This window comes from Heterocephalus glaber, unplaced genomic scaffold (assembly GCF_053883595.1).
Source record: "Heterocephalus glaber isolate CG9 unplaced genomic scaffold, H.glaber_assembly_v1.0 deba00001594, whole genome shotgun sequence".
Classification (NCBI taxonomy): Eukaryota; Metazoa; Chordata; class Mammalia; order Rodentia; family Bathyergidae; genus Heterocephalus; species Heterocephalus glaber.
This window is the reverse complement of record NW_028258369.1, coordinates 20,766,668-20,784,359: the sequence shown is the minus strand read 5'-3', so window position 1 is coordinate 20,784,359 and position 17,692 is coordinate 20,766,668.

Here is a 17,692-nt window from a genome sequence, read left to right as displayed (position 1 = left end):
AAAGGGCAAAGTAAAAATAGATAATAGAAACCAGGGAGATAGACCTTTTTCAAATGGGAAAAGGAACAAGAGATGGAGGGAGGAGGAGGGGGTAGGGGAAGGGGACAACAAAAAAATTAAGATGTGTCATACATATGTACAACTCCTCAGCACGAATGTAATCATAATGTACTACAAACGTGTACTAACAAAACATTTTTAAAATTGTAAAATATGAATGAATGAAGTAAATCTCTCCTAGTCTTCTGGGTTTGGTTTGGTTTGTAGTGCTTAGCATAGAACTCAGGGGCTGGCTTGCTTGCTGGGTTGAGCTCTTTCATGGAGCTACATCCAGATCTTGTTTGCATCAATTTGCTATTTTTTTCTATATTCTTGATGTAACCAAGTCTCTACAAGAAGCACACGGTCGATGTGACCCAAAAGATTTCAGGGGAGCTTAATCCCTGGGCCTGCATTTGAAAGGCTTGATTGAGCAGGCTGGGTGCAGCCCAGGGGCAGTTGGGAACCAGGCTGGGGTCTGTAATCTGTGCTCAGTGCCTCCAGTGCAAAGCAGCGAGGGAAGTGTTGGGGGTGACTCCCCCTGGATACCCACACTCCCACTCTGTCTGGGTGTTCAGAGCTAAGGGCCCTGGCCGGCTGTGTTCCCACTGATTGCACAGCCAGCAGCGTGGGGAGCTAGAGACAGTGGCCTCCTGAAGAGGGGGAACATCTCTCCCCGGGGCATGCAAGGTCCTGGAGCCTACTCCTTTCCTTCTGGAAGCTCCAAGCTCTCCTTCCTGTGTAACAGACCCACAGAGTCTGTCCCCTCAGCCCTAAGGGTATCAGTGATATTCCAGGTACTGAGTGGGTCCCTGAAGGGTAGGATGTAGCCTGAGTAATGCTCCAGCAGCCTGAAGAATGCTCCCTGTCCTAATTCAGAGTTCTTGTCCTGTACTGCAACCCAGATATGTGCGGGTGAGCACCTGGCCCCCGGAAGGCCTGTGGCAATCGGGGTACAGAGCATCAACCCAGGAGAATGGGAAGGAGCCCGCATCTGTGACCCGGGCTCTGGGTCTTGGGTCAGGATGTGCACCTGGGTGTGGGACAGGCTCCCTCCTTAGCTGGTGGAGGGTCCGCTGCAGCCCTCCACAGTTCCTGGCCGCACAGGAATGAGCAGAGGCTGGGAAGTGAACTGTACTAACAGGAGCTGGGCTGTGGTGCAGGGATGCACCCGCTCCGGCTCATGTGATGAGGCCAGCAACACTCTGCTAGCAAAGAGAGTGGCAGGCGGGGTGGGGGAGAAGGGAGTGGGGAGATGCAGGCACAGGTTTCCATTATACCAGGTGAGTGATGACTCAGGCCTGGAGGTCTAATGTATAGCACGGTGACTTACAGGTAACTGTGCCATGCTATGTACTGGAAATGTGTAGCAGACCTCTCTACCCAGAATTAGCAGACTCTGGTTAATTGCAACTCAGTCGCAGCACCCTTTGATCTCTCCAAGCAAGATAAGCAATGCCTTCCTCCTTTACTTTCCTGTTCACATATCAGCTATCCCCCTCTGCATAACAGCCTTGCCAGAAGCTTCTGGATGCTTCACACTGTGCTGCTAGATGTCTCCAAAGCATATCTTTCCTACCTTCCCATGCTTGTTGTCAATAAAATACTGGTTGCCCTTGGTGCCCCTTGTCTTTGCTGCCCAGAGCAGCACTGACCAGCTCAAGACTCAGTTCTCTCTAAGTCTTGTTTATGTCTTTATTTTTATTCAGTTTTGTGTTGTAGTGCATTACAGGAGACCAGGACGCACTGCAGAGGTCTCTGGTAACATCCAAATTCTTGTTCCCTATAGAAATGTGCTAAAGCAGGCAGATCCTAAGTGTTCTCACAACAGAGAAAGGAAATTGTGAGGGGATCAGGGCTGGAGCTCAGGTTGGGACCTTCAGGAGTGGGCTAGGGCTGAAGCTCCAGGTGGGCCCTGGCAGGCCTAGGGCTAAGCTGGAATTGAGAGCAGGGCCTGGACTGAGGGTGGGCCTGGCAGCAGGTGGGTGGGGCTGGAGTTCTGGGCCAGGAGGCACAGGGCTGTCCAGAGCTTCCTTGGGCCCTGGACACCCAGAGAAGAGTGCTTGGTGGGGGGTACCTCTGCTGGGCCTCGGGACTGTGTCTGCAGACAGGCTGGCTCACAGGCACTGTCGATCGGAGCGGGATGTGGCTCAGGCACATGAGGCTGTGATCGTCGGCTTCTGGTCTTCCCTTGGATTTTCTACATAATCATAATGACTTTGAAAAATTTATAGTTCTCTATGTACTTTTTCAGTTCTTCCACTTCAATTTATTTTCATTCTCTATTTGTTTAGCAGATATTCATAAATTTCTAACATATATCCTCCCTGAAAACCTGACCTTAGTGAGGGCCTCAGAATAAGGGAAGACATGAAAAAGCTTTCCTCTCACCTGCCATTTCCTATGTTCAACTCTTCAATGTGGACACACAATGCACACATTTAATAATTGTCACCAGCGCGGGTCTAGATTTTCCCACAGCTCGTAGTTTCTTCTGTATCATTTCATCTGGATCCAGCTGCATTCTGGGTCCAGTGACTTTTCTTCCCCAGGTGCCTCCATTTAAAAGTTATTTTTTCAATCTGAAACCTTCTTCATTTCCTCCTCATTCTTGACCAGTGGGTTAGTAAATAACAGAATTATCAGTTGGACGTTGCTTTCTTACAACACTTTGGAGACATCATTTTAATATTTTATCCTGTGTTTGGGGAAGTCTGGAGTCTGGCAGTCTGATTCCCACTCTTTTATCATTATTTATGTTTCTTTCCTCTGTGGTTCCTTCCAAGAATTTCTTGGACCTGAAGTCCCTGCACTTTCATGTAATAGGGCTAGGAATTAATCCATTTTTATTTAGCCTACTGAAGACTTACTGTACTTTATCAATCTGAAGATTCATACCTTCTACTAGTTCTGGAAAAATTTCAATGTCATATCTGCTCTTGCCTTTTCCCAATCTATTTTGATTCACTGAAGTTCCTTGAAACTTTCATGAGACCTTCTCCCTCGACCTTCCCAGCCTTTTCTCTGTACTTTATCTCAATTTCTCTTCCTTGCTCTCTTTCAGGCTATTTCTTCAGGTCTATAACCCTGGCTTCCAGATTCACTCCATAACTCCAGCTATCTGCCCCTACAACAGTTTGAGACTTGGGAGATGGGAGATGACCTTCTTTTTTCTTAACAATGACATTAAGTGGACCTGGAACAAGGATGAAAGATTTGTCTCAAACAGACCCTGATATAAAGGTAATCAACAGATGCTGTACTGCGACCATGCACTTTCATTTGATTGGAAATCATACTCCAAATGCTCTCAATATACTGTACCTTCCATGGGCCTCAAACATGGGCTGCATCCAGCCCCGTGGTCCTCAACATGGAACCATATTGCCCCTCAGAGGACATTTGGAAATATCTGGACATTTTGGAGTTTTGTAGCTGGGGAAAAATTAAGGCCACTATTGATCTTTAGTAGGTAGAGGTTGTGGATGCTGCTCAACATCCTTAATATAAAGCACAGACTCCCTGTCCCCAAAAGGACCCATCCCAAAGTGTCCTTAATGGCATCCTTTGAGAAACCTGGCTCAGACCTCATGATGATCATATCTGACAGATCTCTAGGGCTCTGAGTGTGGATATTCTCCTGTATGCACACAGGAGCCTATGTCTACACTCACGATCAGCTTGAGATGGCTGCGGTTATGATGCCAGCCTTAGGGTACATGCAGGGACACCACTTGCTTGGACTTTGGGAAGCTCTTAGCAGCCATGCACAGGATGCCACCGAGGAGGGACAGAGTGGCAGTGACAATCCCTAGTGGGAACACATGGGAGAAGTGTTCCTTTGTCAGGGCTTCCTTGACAATGGGAAAGTCAAATGGAAAGGCAAAGGTTCTTTGGCCAGAAATATTCATGGTAGTTCTAGATTGCAGCCCCACCACGCAGTCATAGATGAGGATGGCAAGAGGGCTGAGTCACAGGAAATCTGGGTCAGTGGGTTTTGACCTACTGACTTGAGAGACCTCTATGCTGAATGTCAGGGCCACTGAGTGCATAAAATTCACTGGCACTGTCAGCCCCTTTGAATACTTCGGTCCAACCAAAAGGGTCTGATTTCCCCTTGATACTGATGTCCATGGGTGGATCACACAGTGACCAAGAGTAGTTACATCAATGATGATAACGAACATCCCAAAGGCCAAGGAGCAGATTCAGAACCTTGCTGTCAAATTTCCAAGATATACTGCCTACCAAGATATACTTCTTGCCAGGCTAATAATACTGCACATCCATGTAACATAACTGTACAGGAGGCAGTCAGGGTGCAGATCTGAAACTTTACTCTAGAGAACTACACAGGAGGTGGAGGAGGCAGGGAATCGAGACAGAAACTGCAAGAAAGAAGGAAAAACACAGAGAATAAGACATGGTTTGCAGTGTGATCAATACACACATCTTGTTGTTTTGACGGAGAGTTATATTTAAACAATGTAGATACATATTAATGTATTAAAAATTTTAGGTAAGAATAAAAGAACCCCATCAAATGAACATGCAGGCAAATGCCTGTAATCCTATCACCTGAGAGGCTGAGGCAGGAGGTTCTAGTGATTGAAGTGAGCCTGGGCCCCCATGCCCCCAAGTTCAAGTATGCATGGAGTATTTATAGAGAGAGACAAGGAGAGACAGAGAGAGTCAGAGAGAGAGAGGGAGGGAGAGAGAGGGACAGGGAGAGGAAGAGGAAGAGAGAAAGATGAGGAGGAAAGGCAGGAATGACAGAAAAAGAAGGAAGGAAGGAAGGAAGGAAAAGAAAGACGAAGCACAAAATAAGCCTAGAAATCCCTGACGCTAGCAGGAGTATTAAACTGCAGGAGACTCTGGAGGACACATTGGCAGTGGTCATCAAAAGTGGAAATGTTGATATTTCTTGTCCATCGATTCCAATCTTTAAAATTCGTATGAATATGAAAGTGTGCACAAACGTGCAAAATTTGGAAATAAGAAAACTACGCACGAATAGAGGAATGCTCAAAAATAAACTATGCTATCTCCAAAATGGCAGTGGAATATTACAAGTCTATGACCAAGAATGAGGTAAATGTTATGAAACGTCAGAAAAAAACCAGAAAGTAACTTAAACTAAATAATAATGTGTATAGTGTGAACATTTGTGTTGAAAAAGGCATACCTGAATCCCTTCTATGTAAAAAGAGATTGTCAATATACATTTTGAAGTGTTTTCAAAACGCACACAAAAGGAGTAATCCTACTGGCAATTTGTAGAGTGGAGACTTGCTTCTGAACATGTGCTGGCGAACTTCGTGGTGTACTTGCTTATTTGATATTTTCCAGTATTGGAGATTGTATCTCCGCATTCCTACATGCGAGGCGAGCACTCCACCAGCGAAACACACGCTCCGCTCCATTTATGTCTCACTAATAAAAAAGTAGGCGTACTCCCATAATTAAAAGTAGAGCGAATATGACCTTAAAGGACCATACCTTGCTTCACAAAAATGCCTCCTTGCATTTTTAAGTGCACCACTTGCTCAATATCACACATTTATGAGGGCTTCTTTTCGATGTGACTTAAAACACTTCCCATAGACTTCACATGCACCGAATACCATGCGTGAAGCAAAACTAACACTTCACGTTTACACTGTGAACCAAGTCTTTTGAATCTCCTGTCAACTCAAATGCGTGCAGGTGTCAGAGATAATCAGAAGCTCACAGTCAGAGGGCCTCCCCTGGAGTGGTTTGTAGAAAAGAAGGTGGTGAGGTTTGCCCAAGCGTGGGGCAAATGTGGGCACTGCCCATGCCACACATATTAGGGGCCTCCCCACTCCATCCCCTTGCCACGAAGCCTGCTGTTCCCGCCAGGCACCCACTGAGCCACAGTGCTCTGGGGAAGGTGCGTCCGCCCTCATTATCTGAAGGCAGCACTGTGGCTCCTTGGGGAGGCACGGGAGCCAGGCGGGGGTGGAAGTGAAGGTCGATTTTGAGAACTCACTGTGCAGAGCACTTCTTGCCAAAGCAGACCTAGGGAATGGACGCCGGCATGAGGGAGCTTCGATGGAGAGAGAGCATCCGGAAGAAGAATGCTGTAGTTGTCAAAAAGAAAAAACAAAGGTGCTTGCTTGGGGTGGATTTGGTGCTGCCCGTGACTGAAACCAGTGGGGTGGAGACATGTTTCTTCCCAAAGACCAAATGCAAAGATACATGTAACTTCTATACAAATTAAGCCACGGGTCTCCAGATGATTTTCCACGTTTGGAAGATGGAATAGCAAATATTCTCCATAGGAGCTGGCAGTGTTGGGCCGGGGGTGGGGTGGGGTGGGGTGGGGGAGAAATGTCCAGCCAACACGCAAAGGCCCACACAAAGAGATGAAACAACTTCAGGGGAAAAAAAGGTTGTGTTGTGTAAAACTTGGAGCAGGGGCCAAACCCAACAAATCCCTGGCTCTCATGAAATACCCACCCCTTGCTGTTCCAGTGCTTGCTATAGGTCAGGTGCTACTGTGAACGCGGCCTGGGTATTAACGCGTTCAAACCTCATGCCAATCCCACCAGAGACATAGACTTAGGATCTCCATGGTACGGATGAAGGCGTGGGGCACCAAGAGGGTAAATCATAGACTCCAGTTCAATACATGACATAGAGACAAACGGCAATGCAGGCTCCAGAGCCCCCCACGGACAGTGAGTGCCTCCTGCCGCACTTGGCACTGCTTGGGATCTGCTCACAGTAAGAGAACCAAGAAGGGCTGGGGTGTAGCGCAGTGCAGAGCACTTGCCTGGCGTGCAAAAGGCCCAGGACCCCACTCACAGTCCCAAGGAACAATACAGAGCAAGGGCGTGTGCAGCACAATATTCCCACGTCAATGACGATAACAGCCGTTCTTGGTCTTCCCTATGTCCGATCAAAAATAAAAATGAATCCTGAGAGGAAGAAGCATACGAAAAATACACACCCCTTGCGTCCTCGTCTCCTCTCGCGGCTGGAACTAAGACATTTTGGAGGACGGTGTTTTATGGAAAGAGAAGAAGACCAGAAATGGAATGAGGCTGTGAAGAAATGAGAACCCTCGGGCGCTGCTGGTGGGAATGGGGAATGGGTGGGTACAGCCGCTGTGGAAACTGTGCAGTGATTCTACAGAGACTCCGACATGGACTCACCCTGTGGCCCAGAAATTCTACCTCGGGGCCTGTGATCAAAAGAAGTCAAGGCAGAGTCTTGGGTAGATGTTTGCACAGCTCTGTTCCTGGGATGAAGCACCGGAACTAAGCCGCGGAAGCCAGCTGGCCGTCCGCTGAAGAAAGGATGGATTCACAAAAAGGGGTCTCTGCATACAATGCACAGGAAGATAACTCAGCCACTGCTACAACCTGCCTGAGCCGCGGGGCCTGGTGCGGCGTGAAATGAGCCCATCGCAAAAGGGCACACACACTATGTGGCACTTACAGGTGGTCCCTGGAGCAGGACAATCCCCAGAAACCAAAGGCAGAACACAGAAGAGTGGTCGCCAAGGTGAATTTTAGGCTACCTATATCTTAGCATGGTAAAAATGTATCACTAGAAAAGGCAAATACTGAGGATGAAATGCAAGGTCTTGGCACTGAGCTGCATTCCCGGCCCAGCTTTTCTTTTGAGACAGGGTTATTACTCATTCCCTGTGTTGGCCAAGTGGGCTGACCTGGAAATCCTGCTGCCTCAGCTGCCCAATATACTGGGATTATAAGCCTCAGCTGCTGATGCTTCCTACCAAGGATACTTAATCTGAAGCAAAGATGTGCTCGGTTGAGAAAAGGAATGACATGTTGGAGTTTAACAAAACCACTGTCGTGGTGCTCAGTCTCAAAGAAAGCATTTCCTGACTGGAACCCCCCCACCCCTGCCCACCCTGCTCCGCTGTACAGCCACCTGGTTCCACACTACAAAGACGCAGAGGACACCGGACCACCAGACCATGGTACTGAGTCCCGCTGTTCCTGGCCCAGAGGTAGGGGCTTCTGAGCCGCCACCCCACTGCTCCTGGTCCAGAGGAAGGGGCTTCCGGGCCACCATCCCTCCCACCGCTCCAGGCCCAGAGGTAGGGGCTTCTGAGCCGCCATCCCACTGCTCCTGGACCAGAGGAAGGGGCTTCCCGGCCACCATCCCTCCCACTGCTCCCAGCCCACAGGAAAGGGCTTTTGGGCCACCATCCCTACCCCTGCTCGTGGGCCCCTGTCCCACCTCTCCCAGCTCAGAGAAAGTAATCCGTGCAGGCACCAACAGCCCCCACCGCCCCCAGTTGAAAGGAGAAAACATGTAAATAAGTCTCAAAACCAGACTTCCAGATCACCTACAGCAACCCCAAAGGGAAATGAGATGGAACACTCTGATACTCAACCACCTGGACCCACTGAACTGGCAACAAAAGGAGGTCTGGTAAAAATGAAATCAGAAATAATTTCTCAGATAACAGGAGAAATTGTGCCCCTAGTGCAAGACATGATTAATAAATCTCGAGAGGAGCTCAGGAACATGATGGAATCCCAACATAGGAAACCAGTGGAATCCATAAAACAGATGCAAATAGATTTCCAGGACATGAAAAACTCCACTGACAGTCTACACAGCAGAATGAGCCAATGTGAGGACAGAATTTCAGATATAGAAGATAAGATTGCAATTAGTAACCAGGAAAAGAAAAATTGCTTCAAAATTATAAGGGAACATGCGAAATCAATCCAGCAGCTGCTAGATGATGCAAAGAAGAATAACATAAGACTGATTGGAGTCAATGAAGAAACAGGAGAGAGTGCAGATGACATAAAAGATCTCTTCAAAGAAATAGTGGCAGAAAACTTCCCAAGCAGGGGAAAAGAGCTTGACATACAGATAAGTGAGGCATATAGGACTCCAAATAGCCTTGATCAAAAAAAATCTACACATAGGCATATAATTGTTAAGATTCCAGAAACTCAACAGAAGAACAAAGTTCTACAAGCAGTTAGAGAAAAGAAATAAATCACGTACAAAGGAAAGCCCATCAGAATCACAGCAGACTTCTCAACACAAACCATCAAGGCAAGGAGAGCTTGGAGTGACGTATTCCAAGCCCTAAAAGAAAACAGCCTCCAACCCAGATTGATGGACCCTGCAAAACTATCTTTCAAAATTGATGGAGGAGTAAGATACTTTCATGACAATGAGCACCTTAGGAACTTCGTGAGTACCAAACCAGCACTCCAGAGAATTTTACACAATATCCTAGGAACAGACATTGAGGATCACAACCCCAGGAAGCAAAGCAGAATGAACCCATCGGGCAGGGCAAGAAATTAAATGTAAAGGGGGAGAACCCAACAAAAAGAAAAAGTCATGGCAATGGCAAGTCAATATGTTTCGGTTATAACCATCAATGTTAATGGTCTCAATTCACCCAATCAAAAGAAACAGTCTGGCAGAATGGGTCAAGAAGCAAAATCCAACAATATGCTGCATACAAGAAACACACTTCATTCAAAAGGAAACTCATAGACGGAAGGTTAAAGGGTGGAAAACAATACTCCATGTGACAGGAACCCCCAAAAAGCAGGAGTAGCTATCCTCTTTGCAGATCAAGTAGATTTCAAACCAACACTGATTAAGAGGGACAAAGAAGGACACTACCTCCTTGTAAAGGGAAGAATCCAAGAGGAAGAGATGACAATCATAAATATCTATGCACCAAACACTAGTGTGCCCAACTATTTAAAACAAATACTAACGGACATGAAAAGTCATATATGCACTAATACAATTGTAGTGGGGGACCTCAACACCCCACTGTCACAAATAGATAGATCAACTAGACTGAAAATAAGTAATGAAATACTAGAACTCAATCGAACTCTTGAACAAATGAACTTAACAGATGTTTACAGAGTCTTCCACCCCACAAAATCAGACTACACGTTCTTCTCAGCTGCACATGGGTCATTCTCCAAAATAGACCACCTACTCACACACAGAACATGTTTAAGTAAGTGCAAAGGAATTGATGTTATCGCCTGTATATTATCAGACCATAGTGCGATGAAACTGGAGATCCATAGCAAAAGAAACTCAAAAAATATCATGAACACGTGGCAATTGAACAACACACTTCTGAATAACCAGTGGGTCACAGAGGAAATTACAGAAGAAAGCAGACAGTTCCTTCAATTAAATGACAATGACAATACAACATATCGGAATCTATGGGACACAATGAAAGCAGTCTTACCAGGGAAATTCATAGCCGTGAATATGCATATTAGGAAAACAGAATGAGCCCAATTAAACAACCTGATGCTGCACCTCAAGCTTCTAGAAAAAGAAGAGCAGGACAACCCCAGTGCTCATACAAGGGAGGAAATTATAAAGATCAGAGGAGAAATCAATGCAATGGAGACTAAGAGAATGATACAAAAAAATCAATGAAGCCAAGAGTTGGTTCTTTGAAAGAATCAACAAAATTGACAAACCCTTAGCCAACCTTGTCAGAAAAAGGAAAGAAAAGGCCCAAATCCATGCAATTAGGAATGAAAAGGGTGAAATTACAACAGACCCAGCAGAAATCCAGGGGATCATCAATACCTACGTCCAGAACCTATACGCCAATAAGATGGACAACACAGAAGAAATGGACAGATTCTTAGATACATATGAATTACCAAAGTTGAATGAAGAAGACCAAAAAATTCTGAACAACCCAATATCAACCGATGAAATTGAAAACGTAATTAAAAACTTATCAACTAAGAAAAGCCTGGGCCCTGATGGCTTCACTGCTGAATTCTACAAGACATTTAGAGAGGAACTGCTGCCACTACTGTTTAATCTCTTCAATGAAATTGAAAGGGAAGCACTACTCCCAAATTCATTCCTGGAAGCAAGCATCACCTTGATCCCCAAAGCAGAGAAAGACCCAACCGAAAAGGAGAACTATAGGCCAATCTCACTAATGAACATAGATGCAAAAATCCTTAATAAGATAATGGCAAACAGAATGCAGAAGATCATCAAGAAGATCACACACCCTGATCAAGTGGGATTCATCCCAGGGATGCAGGGATGGTTCAACATACGAAAATCAATCAATGTAATACACTATATCAATAGAGCCAAGGACAAAAACCAGACGATTATCTCCATAGATGTAGAAAAAGCATTTGACAAAATCCAACAATGCGTTTATGATAAAAACCCTACAAAAAATTGGAATAGACGGTCTCTACCTCAAACTGATAGAAGCCATCTATGAAAAGCCAACAGCCAATATCATACCAAAGGATCAAAAACTGAAATCCTTCACACTAAAATCAGGAACGAGACAAGGATGTCCACTATCACCACTCTTGTTCAATATAGTTCTGGAAACATTAGCCACGGCAACTAGACAAGAGAAAGAAAAAAAAAAGGAATAAAGATGGGAAATGAAGAAGTCAAATTGTCATTATTTGCAGATGACATGGTACTCTATATAGAAGACCCCAAGAACTCCACCAAAAGTCTTCTAGACTTAATAACCAAATTCAGTCAAGTAGCTGGCTACAAGGTCAACACACAAAAATCAGTAGCTTTCCTCTACACAAACAACAGACTCACTGAGAGAGAAATAGGGTAAATAATTCCTTTCACAATAGCATCCATAAAACTGAAATACCTAGGAATCAGCCTAACGAAAGAAGTCAAAGACCTCTTCTCTGAAAACTATGGCACTCTGAAAAGAGAGATTGAAGATGATATCAGAAAATGGACAGACATCCCCTGCTCCTGGGTAGGAAGGATTAATATAGTGAAAATGGCCATACTTCCAAAGCTGCTATATAGATTTAATGCAATTCCAATTGAGATCCCAGTGGCATACTTCACGGACCTTGCGAAAACAATCCAAAAATTCATTTGGAACAAGAAGAGACCCAGAATAGCAAAAGCAATTCTAGGTAACAGAGACGTGGCAGGGGGTATCACAATCCCCAACCTGCAACTCTACTGCAAAGCTACTGTGATAAAAACAGCATGGTCCTGGCAAAGAAACAGACCTGAGGACCAGTGGAACAGAGTAGAAGATGCAGAAACAACGCCAGACACACTCAGCCATCTCATCTTCGATAAAGGAGCGAAACACCCTCACTGGAGGAAAGATAGCCTCTTTCATATATGGTGCTGGAAAAATCAGGCTTCAACTTGCCAAAGAGTAAAACTAGACCTATATCTCTCACTATGCACTAAACTAAAATTGAAATGGATTAAAGATGTAAATATTAAAATAGAAACTCTGAACCAGTTGGAACAGAGGTTAGGTAGAACCCTTGAAGACATCGGTGTAGGAAAACTTTTTATGAACAAAACCTCAGTTGCCCGTGAACTAGCACAAACAATCAACAAGTGGGATCTCTTCTTATCAAAAGGCTTCTGCACGGCAAGAGAAACCACCAGCAGTGTGAAGAGACAACCCACAATGTGGGAAAATAGCTTCACCTGCTCTTCCTCAGACAAAGGTCTACTGTCTCAAATCTATAAAGAACTTAAAAAGATCAGACCTCCCAAATTTAAAGACCCAATCCGAAAATGGGCATCTGAAATGAACAGACATGTCTCAGACAAAGAAGTAGAAATAGCACATAAATACATGAAAAAATGTTCAACATCACTGGTCATTCGAGAGATGCAAATGAAAGCAACGCTGAGATTCCACTTCACTCCAGAAAGAATGGCTGCTATCATGAAATCAACCAATAACCAATGCTGGCGGGGCTGTGGGGAAAGAGGAACACTGCTCCACTGCTGGTGGGAGTGTAGACTGGTGCAAGCACTGTGGAAATCCGTATGGAGATACCTCAAAGAACTAGGACTGGAAGTCCCATTTGACCCCGCTATTCCCCTGCTGGGGATCTTCCCCAAAGAATTAAAAGAATCATACCACAGTGATATATGCGCGCCCATGTTCATAGCAGCACAGTTTGTGAGAGCGAAAACTTGGAAGCAGCCCAAATGCCCATCAACTGGAGACTGGGTAAAGAAAACGTGAGTTTTTTATAATATGGAGTACTACTCAGCCATAAAAAATGAGAAGTTAGAGACATCTATAGCTAAGTGGATGCACATTGAGGCGATCCTCTTAAGTGAAATAAATAGGACACACATGTATAAATACCAAATAGTTTCTCTGGTGTGAGAAACTGAAAGTGTAAATAAGGACTAAAATGTATAATAGGTCATGTGAAATGGGAAGAAAAGGGGCAAAGGGGAAGGAAGTGGGAGGGCTAGGGGAAAGGATAGAAGGGAGTGGGATTAGTATGAGAAAATGGAAAAATAGGAGCAAAATCTTTGTAAATGGGGAGGAATGGAGAGGTTGAAGGGAGGGCTGGGCAAGGGTGAAAAATAAGAACCAAGAGAGATTATGTAAAGGTGCAAATTTCCAATGATGAATGTCATTATATTGTATACCTAAAATGTACCAATGATTAGAATGAATAATCAATAATGTAAAATAGGAAGAAAAGGTCCAAAGGGGTAGGGGTAGTGGGAGGGGCAGGGGAAAGGAAAGAAGGGAAAGGAAAAATGATGAGAAATGGAAAAAATGGAAATAAAGCCTTTGTAAATAGGGAAGGGTGGAGGGGGTGAAGGGAGGGCTAGGAATGGGGAAAAAATAAGATCCAAGATGCATTATGTAAAGGTACAATTCCCAAGGAGAAATGTAATTGTGTTGTATACCTACAATGTACCAATAAAAGAATTTAATGCAAAAAGAAAGACAGAAAGCATTTCCTTTGTGCCCCCCCCCCCCGTCACACACATACTTGATTGCATGACAGTTTACTCAGAAAGGCAGGTGTGACGGTGAGGACATTACTGTACCCCGAGTTCTCATTCAGAATCACGGTGACACTCAGATGGCCACAGGTCAAAACGCCAACCGCACGGTCTCGTGGATCGCGTCGAAATCGGAAGGGTGATCCTTTATATCCAAGTGGACGTGGCCCGTTGTGACGCCTTTGCGGGACCATCCACTGACCTTGCACTTCCTCACAGAGAGGATGGCGTGATTCAACCAAGGGGACCCCGGGACGCCTCGAGGGTCTGCTCAACAGGGCAAAGAACGAGAAAGAAACACTATTGAATGCACTGGTGTCCCCCATCGTCCAGCCAAGGGAGGGTGGGGAGGAGGACTTCCCAAACGTGCAGATATGTGGGGGACACGAGCCACGTGTGCGGCCCCCGTGAGGAAACCTCCCCAGTTGGGGGGCCGATGAGGGTTTGGAGCAGAACATGGGACTCCAGAAGTCACCAATAGCACTTTCTCTTGTTTTTGCTTCTTGGTTTGTCTCCTTGAGACAGGGTCTCACTACGTGGCCCAGGCTGGCCTCAAACTGGCAACAATCCCCCTGCCTCAGCCTTCAGAGCGCTGGGATGACAGGTGTGCTCACCGGATCTGGCGACCACCACCTCTTGCTAAGGCCACGAGACGGAGTCTGATGAGGGCCCCGGGTGAGAAGACCTGTGGATATGTCCCAGATCCGCGTCTGGATAGTGAGAGGTCACTCAAAACCTCTAGATTTTTATCTCGCACGTGACAGACAGGAGGCCCCTGGCCAGCCCCGTGTTCCCCACCAGGGGAACAACAGGCTCCCGGGCTTCCTGGCTTCTGGGCTCTCAGCCAAGTCGGGGGCATTTCCTGGGGCTGCCTTGGAATCTGTCAGAACAGAGAGGGGAAAGCCATCCGGGAGCCATGAGACCCTCGGCCCATGGGTATGATGCAGGCTGCACGTCCTGGTGCTTCCTTGGGGCCCCACCTGGGGCTGAGAAAGTTGGACCACGGGAAGTGCTGTCCCACCGGCCTGTGCCCATGGATGGCCGTCACCAGGGACTCCTTCCTTCCTGCTCACAGCCAGAAACACGCGGGCACTTTCCACTCTGGCCCTCCAGTCCAAATTCCTTGTGGCGCTGCGCGGGAGCTTGGAGAGGTCTCTGCCGGGGCCGGGGCGGGGCCGGGGGGGGGTTGAAAGAGACGCCAGTGTCCCCCACAGGACCCTCCCCCGCTGTGCAGTGCGCCAACGGGAAATAACACACAGGACACAGTGCCTGCGCTTTGCTCCCTGCAACAGAGATGGGGGCAAACCTGGAGGGAGCTGTCCAAAGCTCCCGCAGAAGTCCTGAGACTCCTTTGCACCTTTCCCCTTGGCCCTGCTCCTGGGAATTAGCCCTGCCCCGTGGAGTCCCTGGCCCTTTGCACGGAATGTCTTTGTGATGCACACCATCTCGGGCTCTGTTGAGGCTGGGGGCAAAAGGGTCAAAGACCACTTGCAACACGCCAAGCCTTTTCAGTCAGTGTCCCCTGTGCCCAGCAGGTGGCAGGCTGTGGGTGCAAGAGCAGTCCAGCTCTGGGGCACCCTGCTCTGAGCAGTGGGAGCTGCTCAGAAGAGTCCTTCCCTGTGGCTTGTCTCCAGACTGCCGTTTTCCAAGGAACAAGGGATTTTCCTTCACTGAACCCCACCCACCCATTCCCAAAGTCCCATCCTGTCGAAGGGGACCACGGCAGCAAGGCAAGGGGATGTTTACCTAGGAACCAGTTTAGAATTCACTCTCACGACTGCATGGAGAGCACATGGCAGTTGCTCTGAGACAAGCACTAAAGATCTGAATCTTTAGTCTCAAGTGCACCATGCGACTCCTTTCAAAGGCACAGGAAGGAAGCCAGGAACTCTTTAAGGAAACGCGAAAGAATGTGATTCCAGTCCGCTGAGCAGCACCCGCCCGAAGGCTGGGAATGTTATGGACATTGTCGACCTCAGGGAAGAGGCCTTCGCTCCACAAGGCTGTTGACGTTTGCTGCAAATTCTATGAAATTGGGAGGATTTGTTGTCCCCAAATCAGATTCCACATCTCTCAGGAAAAGGGCCGCTGTGCCACTCGACTCGCACGCACGTCACGTACCTACCCTCCGGCCCGTGGGCAGTATCTGGGGAGCACACGGTTGAGGACTTCTAGAGGGGATTTCACAGAGGGAGACCTGTACAAAGGCTCTGCCCTCCAAGCCTTGTGTGCATCTTCTTGGAGGAGGACGTTGCGTGTCTGCTCTTTGATTTCTCTAATGCCAACTGCACAGGATGCTTCAGTGTGTGCAACTCAGACTGGAGCGTGGGTCCATGAAACTCTGAACCTGTGACTTATCTTTCCAGGCATTTATTTGTGACGCGGCCTCTCCCATCTCAGGAGACCTGTGAGCAATCAAGCTCCGCAGGAGAGGTGTGTGCCTGGCTTGCAGGCGGCACGCTGCCACTTTCCTATCTGGCCTCCAGCCCAAATGGGCTAAACGCTTGGGTTACAGGTTTGCCTGGCCCCTCTGAGCAGAGAGAGGTTATGTCTGGGGAAGGGATTCATCAGCGAGGGAATGAGCTGCAGTCCCCTCTCCCCGGAGCTGGCCCGAAGCATGATGTAAGAATGCAGTCACCTTCAGGTGTTGGAGGGGTTAGAAGTCGCCATGGGATTCTGTCAGATCCCTCAGGACGTCTGGGGGAAGAGGCATTCCGTAGTCCTTGAGAGGCACAGCACGGGTGGTGGTGGTGGTGGTGGGGGTCCCCGGAGCAGTAATCCCCTAAATTAGTATAAAGGAGTCCTGGGCTCCTCCTGCAAGTTAGCCCAAACAAACGCGCCTTCACTGCTGCGTTAATAATCCCGAAAACCGGGCTTGAGGTGTAACTCAGTAACCGAGAACTCGCCTGGCATGTGGGAAAGCTCTCTGTTGGGGGGCAGAAGAATAACAAACGCCGCCGCCTGCTGAAGGGCCCTCCACTGTGCAGTGTACCCAGAGAAAGTACTCAGGGCGCATTGGACACCATGGAAACCACAGCAGACATCCTCCGCACCAAAATAAAAAGGTTCTCTGGCAACCGCGGGGTTAAGATCCATCAGAAGTCTTATGTTTAAAAGTGTGTTTTTCTCTCTCTTAGGAGATGCAGCAAAGAAGTAATTGGGTTAATATCGCTAGGCTTTTATCGAGAGAGAGAGAGAGAGAGAGAGAGAGGAGAGAGAGAGAGGCAGAGAGAGAGAGGAGAGAGGAGAGAGGGAGAGAGAGGCGGAAAACCAAGGCAGCTAAGTAAACATTGTATAAACGAGGTTCAATTTAAGACCCTAATATAATATTTCTCCTAAATATTTTATATCCTCATCCTATGCACTGAGAACCAGAACAACAACAACAACAAAGCCTCCCCTGCTAACAAGCTCCAGTAGAAGAAGCATGGGCCGTGCTTCTAAATGGCATCTCCTCACCCAGGCCTCACTTTAGAAGGAGCGGCCTGGCTGATCGGGCTCCCGGGCCAGACAGGGGCAAGATCCACCTGGGGAACCCTGTGGAGGAGCAAACGAGAAAGCCTCCCAGCACAGTGGGGTGGTCTAAGGGCTATGGGTGTCCTCGGTGCTGAGCAAACTGTGCTGCAGTTAGACAGTCGTGACGGTCACACGGAGACGGGGATACGTTCGAACTTCCGACGTAAAGAGAGGGTTGTATGGGATGTCGCTTCTGTTTCCTCACAAGGCTTACGCCGGTATTACTTAAACGAGCAATTTTCCTAACAACAGCAAGAACAGACCGAGGACTGGGGACCACTGGGACAGCCCTGCCACCTGCCCGGGATGG